Genomic DNA, 14598 nt, shown 5'->3' with positions numbered 1-14598 from the left:
GTGTGTGTGCAGGTGCCCACGGAGGCCAGGAGAAGATGTCCCAAGGATCTAGCAGGCGGTTGTGAGTTGCCCTACTGTGTGCTGAGAACTGATCTTCAGTCCTCTGTAAGAGCAGTATGTTCTCTTGGATCATCTCTCCAGCTCCAAATTTCTTCCTTTATACTGGTTGGCTTTTTGTGCTCATACAATGTAAGCATTCTAAGCCACAGATACAAAAATTCAAAATTCTCCAAAATAGGCAACATTTTGAGTAAGATGTAATGCCCAAAATGGACAATTTACTAAGTAAGTGCATGAGAAGTTAAAACACAGGCATGCTAATTATTGCATAAATTAACTGTACTGTCTGGATACAAAGGGTTAATAAAATGCAAGTGATATATGTGTTAAGGCTTGATTATCATCTTACTATGTGTACATGCAAATGTTCAGAAACAAGAAATGGTTATCCTTTGGGATAAGGGATACATATACTATTCCTTGAGCACATATTACGCTTGTAACTGTAAAGAGCCAGTATAAGCTTCACCTTAACATAATTAAAGCAAAGCTGTGCACTAAATACTCTAGGCTTTCTTGAGAGTTCAGAATCTGAGATTGTGGTTATGGCTAATAAGAGAATAATCTATGCTCATGCTGCCCACTTTTCCCATCTACCCCAGGCCCTTGGTGAAGGATACCACCCCCATCACAGAAAACAGGACTTCAGTAGCCCTTGTCCTCACACTCACATGCCTCCATTTTATGTACCAGGTGGACACCATGGGGAAAGGACAAGGTCTTTTCTAGGTGGTCCTAAAAGACTAATGGGCCAAAGCTCATTGTAGTAACCGTGTCTGGGGCAGAGGGACACCCTGTAAGCTTCCTGTCCAGGGCTCCCAACTCTGAAGAAATGTCAGCCACTTCTTCCTAAAGACTGAGCTGTCAAAATCAGGCTGGTCTCTGCTCACTTCTGAATCCATATTCTCACATTTATAAGGAGATAAACTCAGTCTCATGGAGGAATTGCTGTTCTGCTTGTATCAAAGGCGACTTCAAGTGGGTACTAAAGTAATGTCACACTTCCAGGGTGGGCGGAAAAGCTATTGCCCATAGTGCTCCCAGGTTCTGCTACATTCCCTCTTCCAGACTTTGTGGGTATCAGGTAAGTTTGAAGTTGTAGTTTTAATTCTAGGACTGTAAGGAAGCATTGGGCTTCTGTCTGAGGCATGGTTTGGCTGTTCTGTTCAAAGGTAAAGCAGGGATAGTCTTTGTGGAGTTCTTTTCCCAGCATCTGAATGCTTTACCTCCACAGGCATGCCAAGCTTTCACTTGAGCTACTATGTCCAGCTTTACGTGGGTTCTGGAGATCCAAACCCAAGTACTCACAGTTACATGACAAGTGTGACACACACACACACCATACACACTGAGCCATCTCTGCAGCCTGGACTTTCTAAAATTCCAAAGATCGCAGAGTTTAGGACTGGGATCTAAGAGTTAAGTAAAAATCACAGGAACAATTCCAATTAAGTGACTTGAAAAACCGTCACCCATAAAACACATTATAAACCAATTTCCTAATGGAAGCTGGAGAGGGGCTGCCAGAGAGAGATTTACATCTAAAGGGCTTAAAAGCCTGGAGTCCCCTCGATGATGTTTTAGAATGGGGAAAAGGCGGGTGCTTCTAGTCTCTTTATTGGAAAACTGTGACATAATGAGGTGGTATCAAGCTCTAAAATGATGCCTGGGGTGTGACTAGACTTACCCTTTGATGTTCAGAAACAGTTATGTCTTTGTCTGGGCTGAAGGAAGTGTGCCCCAGGACAGTTCCAAATTGGCCCTCCTCTCCCAGGGGAAGAAGGAATAGGCTCTTGAGCATCACAGTGCCTCCTCCCTACGGAATGCAAGGCGCTACTCAGCTCAGCAATGTCCACAGAGCCTTTGTATTAGGAGTGCCAAGAGAAAGCCCAGGAAGAATAGAAATTATCAGAGATGGTACATCATTATCCTTTTGCCTCTTTGGACCTTTTTTTTCTAGCAAGAGATAGGATGTCTCCAGCCATCATCTATATGACATCCATCCCTACTCAGCTGTATCAAATGTTTCCCCTGAGCTCCCGACACCTAGTGATCTTATTTCCCCTCACTGGAAAAATGGATGTACACTCCTGGTAGGGTAAATTATTTTGCCCCTCAAGTGTTGAACCCAAGCTCAGCTGTGCTGCTCTGCAGAATGGACGCCAGGGAAGACGCACATACGCAGATGCTGCTTCACTCACTACAGTGTTACATCTCAACGACTCATTGTGCACCAGAAATACTGCAAGCAGAAAATGCATCTGATGCACCCGAACAAGCCAGCATCAGAGTTTAGCAATACAGCACACGGTAGCACCAGCTGCATACCTTCTCGACCACATGGGGACTGCATCTTGCTGCCACCACCCAGCGGCAGGGGGAAGTGACATGACAGCATAGTTATTGCTAAGTAAGAAGAGACCAAAGTTCAGAATTCAGAGTACTATTCTTTCTGAATGCACATATCTCCACGCCAGGAGGCTGCAAAGCACAGGGACCCATTATGCATCAGGAACCATTTGTATATTATCCTTAAAGCATACAGCAGGTTACCGAGAGACTGGCTGCTGGTACAAATTACTTTATTTGCTAGGAAAAGGGTCACATGTTGGTTTAAAAGAGGAGATTCCAAAGTTTGAGAGCTGTGATGCCATAGGCTGTTGAGTGGGTCACGGAGTGGCTCATTACCACCACGGCAGAGCTAAGAGAGGGCTAAGATCACACACATCATGAGCTGCGGATCTGGTTTTCAAATCAAAGTCAAATTTTTAAGCAATACCACTTTCTAGAAGATACAAATCTGAATACTCTTGCCTAAGGTGCTCTGTGGAGACAAAACCATCCTTTGGGATGAAGAGAGTGAAAGAGCCCTACTGTTTGGTCTGCGTAAATCCTCCTTTCAGCTAGGTGAAACACCTCCCTAGGCGGTGGTCTCAAAATCCACAGTATGGTGCCTCCCAATGATGTACAGTGCATGTCCCAGCCTGCATATTCAGCAGGGATACGATGAATGGTCCTTCAAACTCCATCTCAGATTGCACACCTGGGTAGTAATGGTCCACAGAGATCCAGCTTGGCCAGGCCCCTCTGTTTACAAGCTGAATGGACTCAGACAAATCACCTAACATTTCTGGCCTTTATTTTGTCTTTGGAAAATAAAAGAGTGGGACCAGGTTATTCCTCAGGTGCTTGTGGGCTCTAAAACTCAATAGCATATTGTCTGAACTGAAAGCATGTATGCCTAACTAGTTAATAGAGCATTATTTTGTATACCGTTTTAATATATGTCTATATTTATCTGTCGCATTGTTCTAAAGTTTATGAGTCTCTTCCAGACAAGAACTCTAGTTGCTCAATCAATATTGACAGATTTTATTTTGATGTCCAGAGCCCTACCATGATGCACTGACGACCTTGTATATTAGTTTTCTTTTAAGGTTGCTATAACAAAACACCCAAAGTAAGGGCAGTTATAAAGTATGAGGTTTGTTCAGCTTACTCTTTTGGAGACTGCACGTCCAAACAGCATGGCATGACTCTGATAACTGCCACACACACAGTCCCCATGGCTGTCACATCATGGCAGACGGCCTCTCAGCAGGAGTGTGAGATTAAGCATGCATAAAAAACAGGGAACCAAAGTATGTGGTAGAGCCAATATCAGTATTTTTATAACAGTCTCTTCCATAGGAACTAACTGTACCCAGGTGAATTACACTCATCTTTTCAGGAGAAATCCCCAATGTCCTAAAGGCCCTTCCCTAGGCTCCTCCTCTGGAAGGTCCCACCACTTCTTAACATTACCATATAGGTGACCAAGCTTACAAATCACAAACCCCTGGGGGCTGCTCTGCCTTGTATGTGGCATGCTTTCTGTGTGCCTCAAAATATACCATCATGGCATCATGTACACACAAACAAACAACACAAAATCAAAACTATAACATTCTGACAAGAGGATGGAAACTGACTGTGATTTTAAAAATGTGCTTTGTGCTATCCCTAAGTCATAAACAAAGACTTACATAATAGTTCCTCTGCTAAGATACTCTTAAATACAAAATAATATAAAAATTAATTACATCGGTAAAGCTAACAGATGTAAGACAAATCACATTGTACTATTTCGAACTTATTACCAAAAACAAATATGTTTAGATTTCAGACAGAATGTGAACTTTAAAAACGTTAGAGCTGGGGGACTGGGTAAGAGTGCTGTCTGGGCAAACATAAAGACCTGAGTTCAAATTCCCAGCACCCACGTGAAAAGCTGGGCATGACTGTACTTGCCTTTAACCCTGGCACTGAGTGTGGAGACAGGGGGATCGCTGGGAATTACTGGCTGCCAGGCTAACTCTGGTTCAGTGACAGATCCTGCCTCAAAGGGAAAGGCCAAGAGTGACAGAGCAGGACACCTGACATCCTCACCTCTGGCTTCCTGACAGATGAGCACGCACAGGTGTGCTCATCACACACACGTGCAGCAATAACACACAGGTGCAGCAATAACACACACATGTGCACTGATCTCTGTCTTCCAAACACACATACACGCATACAAACACACATGCAAGATGCCCTGTTTAAATGTTATAACAACAACCAGTTAAACAGAACAGCAGATTCCATCAACTCCAGGAGCCACTGTCTTGATATTAATTGAAAAGTCATAGACACTCCCAGGAGTTCAGACGTTACTTTAAATTCCATGTGCACACTTTAGTGAAAAACAAGCCTGGGCTTCAATAATTAAAGCCATCAATATGCAGTGTTCAGGGCTGAAAGGACCCAGAATTTAAGTCTGCTACTTAAATTGCAGGGTATTGTTAAGTTAATAACAGTAGAATATAATTATTAGGACCACAAATTGCCAAATCTATGCCAAAGCATTAAAGAGTGAATTTCTCTTCTTTTAACTGTAATTTTTTAACTTCATAAGTTAAAAGTTAAAATGTGATTTTATAGTTTGGGGTCTTTCTCTCTGAGGGAGAACATGAAGCTAGTGGGAGATTAAAAACAAGTAGAATACAGCTGAGAGTAATCACATAGTTCCCACAGATTACGTACAAAGAGGTTTCTCCCACTCATGCGAGAAGCTTTTCGTAGGGGTTCTATTTGCATATCTAGAAGAAAGCTTAAAATAATATTGCAAACGTGTGATTGAAGGTGAGTATTAACTAATCAGTCAGGAGGCTCGCTGAATTTCACCCAAGAATAACAGAAGCCTATTACTACAGAATACACCATTTCACCCTCATTAAGACTCTAGATCTCCATGACACCGGGCAACAACAGGATAAGCAAGAGGAATCCAGGTGAGGATCCGATATTGATAGCAGAAGGCAGAGTCCTCAAACATTTGCAAGTAAAGAAGTATGGACCAAAGGGTACACTGTGAGACATACCAGGTCACACTACAGCTTCCGTGACAAGATATTTTCTATGTTTTGTTTTGTTTGTTGTTTTAGTTTTAGTTTTTTATTCTCTTTTGGTGGGAGGTTGCAAAGGCAGAGAACAGATAAAAGGGGTGGGGAGATGAGTTGCATTGGGGTGCATGATGTGACACTCACAAAGAATTAATGGTTTTTTAAAAATGTTACTAATCTTAGGAGCCTCAGTCTCCAGTGGAAGAACCTTGCTGTCCTGTGAAGGGCATGTTTTCTTGGCTGGAAAACATTGCTATGATTTGTTTTCTTCTTGAAAGTTCTGTGGTCTGAGATTTCAACCTCATTGGAAAGTTCACACTAGGTGAGACTGATGCCTATCAGGGTGTCTACCAAAATGTAGATCCAGAAAAGGATCCCATCTGTATGGGACCACCCAGAAAATGGGCACAGGAGAAACAGGTGAATACACAGGTCCCTTGTTGGGAATCAGAGAAGTAAAGCTGACATGTCACCAAATGTGCTGTCTTTTTGATGGGAGGTGAGGTACCTTTTCTGGACCCAGTCAGGACCATGGGGAGATCCAGATCCAGAGCTTGCCCTAAATAGGGCATGACTACTTAGGGCATCCCCTAAATGGGATGACTACTTAGGATACAGAGGTTGTGGGTAGCAGAGCCAAACCTGGGTCTGTGGTGGAAATGGAGGCCTAGTTTCATTGTCTTGAGTATTATGAAGAAGGAAGACTGTGGGTCAAGTGGGATACATCTGTCCCTCACTGGGACACATACCAAGGCCAGATACTCTACCCTCTGTTAGAGTGAACCCTCTATGGTGTAATCTGTGGAAGATTCTCTACACTGTTCTTTTCCTCTTGTGTTTCATTAGTATATTTCAAGTATTAATATTTTACTAATACATATTTATGGGATGCTGTGTAGCACTTCTATTCATGCATATTATATGTATCAATCATCTCAAACCATCTTTCTTCTTCTGCTCCCTTCCCAGTCCCTAAAAATCAGTATTATATTTGCAAGTCAGCTTATTGTAACTTCATCTATAAGAAAGACTGTGCACCACTTCTTTTTACATTTTTTGGCTTGTTTTACTTACGTGAAGACCTCTAGTTCCACCCAGTGATAGGATATCTTTCCTTTTTATGGATGAATAGTACCACCTCTCTCTGTTCCCTCTTTTTTCCCTCCTTCTCCTCTTCATTTTTATCTCTCCATTTCTCTCTCTCTCTCTCTCTCTCTCTCTGTGTGTGTGTGTGTGTGTGTGTGATGCATTCCTTATCTATTCATCTGTGAGTCTATACCCAGAAATGTATCCAGAAGTAAAATGACTGAATCATACTTTTTTTTCCTTTAAAACTAGATTGGTATGCTTCTATTCATATCTATCACCTTTTAATTTAATATTAAAGAAAATTCCAAGCATATCTGTATTTATTAACTCAAGGAATTCCCATGTCAGTGATTTTATGTCTGAACCCAACAGTGTTACCAGAGGGGCTACAGTTCTTTATTGAGTAGTGAGAAAGCTTTATTTTTTTCTAGATATCAGCCTTCTGACTGTTGTCTCTCTTAAAGAAAGATAACTGCCTCTGGTGGGTTTGGGCATTTCTGTCTTCTTTTTGAGGATGTTCTTGCACTTGCCTACCAGCATCTACATGCCAAATGCATCCAATGTCTCAATTTTAGTTCACCAGTGAAGTATGAAATTATTTTAAAATGACATATTTTTCGATATTCAAATAAGACTCATCTGGCAAGAAAAATTACATGATGCTAATTATTTTTTGTGCATAAAATTAGCTGTGAAATCATTAGAAACTCCTGTGTGTTTGTGTTCTTTATTGGCAGGGAAGAATAATTATCAACAAACCTCAGTCAGCCTCTCTTAGCAAAAGGTTTCATTATTCCACACAGCTTTGAATTTGGAAGCAGAGATGCAGGTAAGCATAGCATGAGCTCACCACTGAGCAAACCTGCAAAAGGTAACGATAGCTCTACAGGGACCTTATAGTCAAGATTGTCCTTGGAAATAGGAAGGAAAAAAAGAACAAGAGAGAGAGGAAGGAAGAGCAAGAGACAGAAACTAAAACTGTCAGGTACAATAGACAGTAAAAATTAACAGCATAAAGAAATACAAGTTAGAAACTATCTCTAAGACATTCAAAGTGTGATTCTCACTGCATATGGCCGTTCTCATTTTACCCGGTGCCACACCCTTCCTCCCATGTTCAGCATCAGTCATGAATTTAAATAAAGGATTTCAGGGCAGGAGCAGGATGAAGCCTTTGCAAAGATGAACATTGCTTAAGGTTTCTTGCAGTACTACTAGATGCTGGGCTCTGAAATTAATAGATACTGAGAACTACTGTTAACTACTTCCCATGAGATGAAGCCCTTTATGGTTTTCACTTCCAGATGAAGCAGGTCAGCATAATGCCCCCATTCTAGTAATTTTTCCCCTGTCAGGACTAAGAACAATGATAGCCAAGAATTCATTGTGTTTATTCCCCCAGACGGAGTCAAATCCATCCTATTTCTAAAAGAGTCATCCTATAGAAGGCAATGGATCCCTTTGCCATTGTAGCTTAGATACAATCTTTATGGTTCTCAGCCTGCAAAGAGTCACATATGTGTTATGTGAAGAGGCCCCTGTGACTAGAGGGAACAGGCTAACAATTCCTCCACCTCCCTGTTGCTGAACTCTCCTCCATGATTGCATAGGTACCTGCAGCATGGATTTCCTCCACACTCTTATTAATTCATCCCTGCTAAAAAGTCTAGCTAAAATCAATCATCTGCAGAAAACAGCTTAGCTCGGTGTTCCCTCAAATCTCACTCTGTGATAAGATAAATTGGTGTCAGGGAACCCTCAGAGTCCACAGCTCTGCGGAGATGAGACATTTACTAAAGAATAAAGAATAAAGAAGATAGGGATGATCTGCTCCTCCAAGGAAAAGACCTAAATCTGTGCCTCCTTACTTAAAAAAAAAAAAAAAAAATGTATCAGAAAGCCAACCTCAGAAAAAAAAATCCCTGTTTCTAAAAAAATGTCTGAAGATTGGAGATTTTTGTTTCTAAACATATAACAAGCACCCCCAGATGGATCCCTTCCTCTGCATAGGATGGCCTCCTGAGGCATTTTGCAGCTTTCCTAGAACTCTTGACACTGGGTGGTTGTTACTTTCCATGTTTTGATTCTTCATGAGATGGGGATCCTGGGAGAGCCCCCTCTGAATTTTATGTTAATTTTTTTGTCTTCTTTCAACCTCACCCTTAAAAAGAAAGATCGTGTTTACAGCCCTTAAAAAGACTGGTTAATAGCAGACCTGAGGGTGCACACTAGGACTCCCAGCATTTTGGAGGCCTGCCATGAGTTTAAGGCCAGGGGTGACCACATAATGAATTCCTGGGCTATGAATTGAGACCCTGTCTCAAAAAAAAAAAAAAAAAAAACAAACAATTCTCAAAGGTGGCACACATCTATAATCCTAGTACTTTGGAGGTAAAACAGGAAGATTTGAGATAATCCTCAGGTAGATAGTAATAAAGCCAGCCTGAGCAACATGAAACACTGTTTTAAAAAAACAAAAACCCATTAAAAATCTAAAAGATAGGCTAGTATATTGCCTGGAAAGTAGTTTTGAATGTTAAAATTGCTTACATCTTTGAGAAATTCTGAACTATTTAATCTGAAAAGAGTTTTCAGATACCGGCATCTGATAAGCCAGCTTACATAGGTAAAATTATAATTATAATATTTATCCATTCACACACACCAAACAACCCTCTGATGCCTGTAATAATGTGTTTCTCTCTCAATCTCTTCTTCCATTTGCCAAAGCAGCTGATTAGACAGACACACATACGTGTCCTACCTCCTGCTTCTATTTCTTATCAGAAACTAGTGATTTAGTATTTGGGTTTTCTAGCTCTTGTTTCTGACAAACTTGTGTGGGTCAGAATCTTTCATTGTGCTAGGACCATCTCAAGGGTCAATTTCTAAACCCAAGTGGTACCTACGAACAGCCTCTGGTTGGTCTTTCTATATACTACTCTAGTGCTGGTTCCTATGGCAACTATTTCAAGACAGCACACAACAAAGCTCTTTCTGATTTATTTCTTATGGAAGCCAAGAATTCAATTTCAAAGTCAGAGCAGAGTTCACCCTCTCTCATGTCATTTTCCACACACACATTGTCCCCAGGGTCCCCTCTACTGTGTTAGACACTATTTAAACATTGCCAGGGATTCTCCCAAATCAGTAACTACATAGCCAGCTTTCCCTCCTGAGCCCTGACCATCCATCCCATAGCCAACTAGACCACAGCCAACAGACTCAAAACTGTGTTCCCCCTACCCACAGCATAAACCCTCTTTACTCCTGCTCCTTAACCTTGGAGGCTTATATCACAGAAGACCACCATTTCATCTTTCTGGAGGCTGGAAGCCCAAGCTTAAGCTTTCTCCAGGATTGATCTTTTCTGCAAGCCATGAGGGAGAAACTGCTCTAGATCTTTCCACTGGGTGTTGAGATGAACAATTTTTACCTGTGTCTTTTCTTCCCCCCCACCCACATCTGTGTCCAAATGTCATCTTATTATAAAGACAAAGGCAGCTAGGATCTCAACAAAGGAATATTGGCGAAATGCAATTTAACTCCAGTACTAACTATCCTTAACCCCCTGCCCTCCATCACCCACCACATCAAAGCTATCAATAACCCCCTGAGTCAATATTTCCAAACACTGTGGCTACCACCAGTGTGGCTCTCCCATGGCTTCTCTTTGTCTCCTGGTAGGCTTCTTCACTGTTTTCCTGCTCTCTCTTCCCTCCCCAAGACCCTAGTTAGTTCCTCAATACAGACCAAGAGGGCTTCTTCTGAAGCATTTCTGTTGCTTTAATGACTTTCAGTGGTGATCATGACAGTCAGTCTAAACCCCTGCAGGCTCTGGTACTCACTGACTGTGGCTACTGCTGCACATGTGGTCCACCATGTCCATCCCTTCCTAGGGGACAAATTTTCTGCTAAACCCAGGACTTCAAACATTCTTCTCTTCAACTTGGAAGCCCTTTTCTCTTGTCCACTTCTCCTTTCTTCCAGCCGCCATAAATGCTCAGCTGAACACCACACCAACACCGTATGAAGTTTCCTCTTTTTATTTTCACGTATCTCTTTTGCACTCATCACAGCATACCAGTGTGGTCCATCTCCATATACTTTCTTCACTAGATGAGAAACTTTGAGATGAGTTAGACTTTGATTCCCGCACAATCACCTCCCTTGCACCTCACATATATCCCTGACTCACAGGTGGCAATGAAAGTCATTACTAAGTAATTGTGGAAAAATGTAACTTCATAATCATTTATCTAACAAAGCTTTCTAATCAAATCATATTTCTATTCTTAAAGCTGTTGATGATATTGGGAAATAGCCTTTTTTTTTGTTGCAAAATTGGTGGGCTAGAATTAAAATTTTATATACTCAAGACAGCATACAATGACAATATTTTCAAAAAGCTCAGTGACCATGTGCGCCAGTTTGATTGGGACCATCCCATTTAAGCCTGTTGTTGAGTATAACTGTTACTGAGGCCTCTACCAGCCCTTATGAGTGTTCCACGCGATTATTTGCATGTATACCGCTTTATCAGCCAGTCTGCAGACGTTTAATTTTGCAGAAGAAAAGATGGCTTTGCCTTGATGGCTTAAGGAAAGTAGGCAGCTGTGGTCCACAGTGCACAGTGAAGTTCATTTGAGAACGTGCTGTTTCGGAACAAGAGAGCGACAACAGTGAATATTTGTAAGATGTTTATTTCAAATTATTTTAAGTTGTGTGTATGTTTGTTTGTGTCCATGTTAGTATAGTACCAGAGGAGAGTATTATATCTGCCAAAGCTGGAGTGAAAGGGGGTTGTAAGTGGCCCAACGTAAGTGCTGGGAACGGAACTCTGTTCCTCTGGAAGAGCAGCAAGGGCACTCAAGACAAGGCATAAGTTTTTATCACAGAGCAGACAATAAAAATGATTTGAGCCAACTTGTAATCAACCCAACAGGGGAATTCATGTATCTGGAGTAATTGAGTTAATGCAGATTAAGTTCTGGATGAAAACAAATCACCAATTTCCATTTGTTTATTTTTTTAGTAATTGAAAAATGTATCCAATTAATTTCCTTATATTAAGAAAAATCGTGACTAAGCCCTCCCTGTTCAAAAGCAGGGAGTGTGTTGGGGGGAGATCAGTATAGCTTCTAACCTTTCTCCATCAGCTGGCTCAAGGGTACTTAGTTCCCATGCTAAACGCTCCCTCAGCACCTTTTTAACCGGGCATAAGCATGAAACTACATGCAACAGCCTAACAGAAGCTCTTCTGGGACTGCCTGTTCATATAGATTTCCCTTGCTATTGGAACTTCTTTCAGTCGCTGCCCCTCTTAAAATAAAATCGGGTATGAAAATGGAACCACAGAGAAGTGTGTGTGTGTATGTGTACATATGTACATATACATATATAAACACACACACACATACATAGTGCATTGAGTCTCTCTCCCTCTCCCCACACCTCTTGCAGCACTGCGGCCTGAAGGCAGGCGTGTGCATGTACAAGACAAACACGCTACCGCTGAGCCACACCCTTGGTCCTCCTGGTGCTTTCCTTTCATCTTTCAAACTATTTCAATAGATCACACATGCATGCACACACGCATATATGCATAGACATGCACACACGCACACACACACATCCACACCTTTTAGTTAAAATCCAAACGCTTTAAAGTCCATCAGTTCTATATAAGACATAGAAAGGGAAGGGAGCCACAACACTGAAGCCAGCTGGAGACCTTCAGTCCAGCCAGTCTGTGCTCTCTATATGGAGCCATCACACCCCACAGCAAGACTTAAATTGTCCTGTGAACTCTAAAAGTTGGGTTCATGCCCTCTGAGAATTGGTGGAAAATCCAATTTGCTCCATTTTATCCGTGTCTATAGAGGCGAGCTGATTTAATTGTGAGAGAGGTTTCCAATCTCAACAATGCCGGGTTTCGTGTAAACACAGTCCCTGCTCTTCTTTTTAATTACAACATTATTATTATTATTATTATTTTGCACAGTTCACGATGTTTGTTGTACCTCCTCGCAGACCACAGAGGTTCACTGTTATGGCAGACTTCCCAAGTCAGAATCACACTATCCTAGTTCCCCAAGTGTTATGTGTCAAAGCTGATGAAATTAGGGATGCTTTTATTGGTTGTCCCCTCTGAGGGGTGGTTAAGATGTGGAGTCTGGGTACCACCGAAATGGAACTAAGGTCACCTCTGCTCATTATTAGCTGTGTGTCACAGGCAAATTTCCTTAGCTATTGTAGGCCTCAGCCTCCCCACCTAGAAAATGGGAAAAAGTCTCTGAACCACAAAATTAATGAGTGTTGCAAAGATAGAAACCCCAGTAGTGGGGGCATGCAGCAGGTGTCTCAGAGCAGCAGCTGTTACTATCATTTGCTTCTGTCCCAGCCATCATAATTTCTACTCCCAAGAACTGTCACCACTTCTCCTAAGCCCACGCAATAACTTTTGTGGTACAGACAGGGTTCTACAGTAGGAAAAAAAATAGTCTTCATTGTTTTCATCTGTATTGTTGGTGATTGAGCCCAGGACTTTGAACATGCCAGCTCCTCAGCCCTTCCCTTTCATGGCTGTTTTAACCTGGTATTTGAAAGGCCTGAGAGGTGATTTTGAAAGTCATTCTTCAACCATACATCGAAGTGACAGAGGGAAGAGGTTCTGAAAGGGCAATGTTTTGCCATTGTTGACAGTCCACACATCTTTTATTGGATGCTGTCTAAAGATGAAGGGAGCGAAGAATCTTCTCCTGAGCTGATGGAATAAGAAATAAGATGTTTTCCCCCTGGCTCTTCCAGAACCCACCGTGTTCTCCTTGTGCTCAGCAGTGCAGTAGAGAAGTGGATAAACAAAATGCATGGTTTATGTCTGAAAGCTTAACATCCCATTTCTAAAGATATTGGTCTGATTCCCTGTTTCCTAGAACTTCAGGGAAGGGCGGGGAGTGGCGATGTCCAGGGCTGTGTGTGTCGGTCATTGCTACCCTGTGGATCAGGTGCTGTCAGTACCCAGTGATACTGCACTTACGGATGCCTGCGGCAGCCCTCAACACAACTCAAAACACCACAGAGTTCTTGTCGGCAACTTGCCCTCCCCTTTGTCTTCGGAACGTCTCACAGAAATTTCCAGGTCATACGAAGTTAGGCCTGAGGGAGTCCTTCACAATCAGCAATCAACACACCAAATACAGGGGTGCTCTGAGTTGTTGCCTTAAAATGCAGCCACTTGGAGAGGGAGCTGGGATTGGTTTGGCATTCACAAAGCATATCTAATGTCAAAATCGGTCATGTTTTATAATATGGGCCACAGGCAATCAGAGGAGACCTGGCCTTGGTCTAGAAACAGAACCTGACAGTCCTGAGTGAACTTCCTGCTAAAAACAATCATTAGGAGGGCTGTGACTCTGAGCCGAGAGCAGCTGAGAAGTATCTACACTGGGCATTCAGATCCTTCTCTTTTTTCCTTCCTAGACCTGCACCCAAGAACAACCCTGTGGCTCTGCATTAGATCAGTCACTCCTATATATCATTCAGGATCCACAGATTACAGAGAAACAACATCACACAAAAAATGGCTCAAAGTGAACACTTTAAGGCATAGTATTTTCATAACTATTATTTCCATTTTGCTGCTACATAAATGCATGATGGAAGCAGAAGAGACGCCTGTCTTCTAGTTCCTTCAAAACAAAAGAATCCACGTAGTCCAGGCTGCTTGTGTGCTGGGATTACAGATGTGTACCACCATGCCCAGATCATTTATGAATCTGTAATATTCCACCTAGAACTTGTGCTGAAATCCATATCTTCCCAGTCTGTACTGTATCATTGGGGAACGGGAGTGGTATCCTACCCTGTCACTGGGCAAAGCCACACCCCTGCCTCTTTTCCTTAGAGTTTACCTCTGCATGGTACAAAGAGTTTTATGGTTATTCATATGTAAAATTTTTTAATAAAAATAACCATAAAGATATCTATCTATCTATCTATCTATCTATCTATCTATCTATCT

General features: G+C 41.9%; 1 protein-coding gene across 1 annotated transcript in view; it reads right to left on the bottom strand.

Moving 5' to 3' along the window:
* Nucleotides 1–14598, bottom strand: part of Frmd4a (FERM domain containing 4A) — a 577932-nt gene that overhangs the window by 469824 nt on the left and 93510 nt on the right. The gene's annotated exons all lie outside the window — the stretch shown is intronic.

The sequence above is a fragment of the Meriones unguiculatus genome, chromosome 19, assembly GCF_030254825.1.
Source record: "Meriones unguiculatus strain TT.TT164.6M chromosome 19, Bangor_MerUng_6.1, whole genome shotgun sequence".
Classification (NCBI taxonomy): domain Eukaryota; kingdom Metazoa; phylum Chordata; class Mammalia; order Rodentia; family Muridae; genus Meriones; species Meriones unguiculatus.
This window is presented reverse-complemented; position numbering and strand designations above follow the sequence as displayed.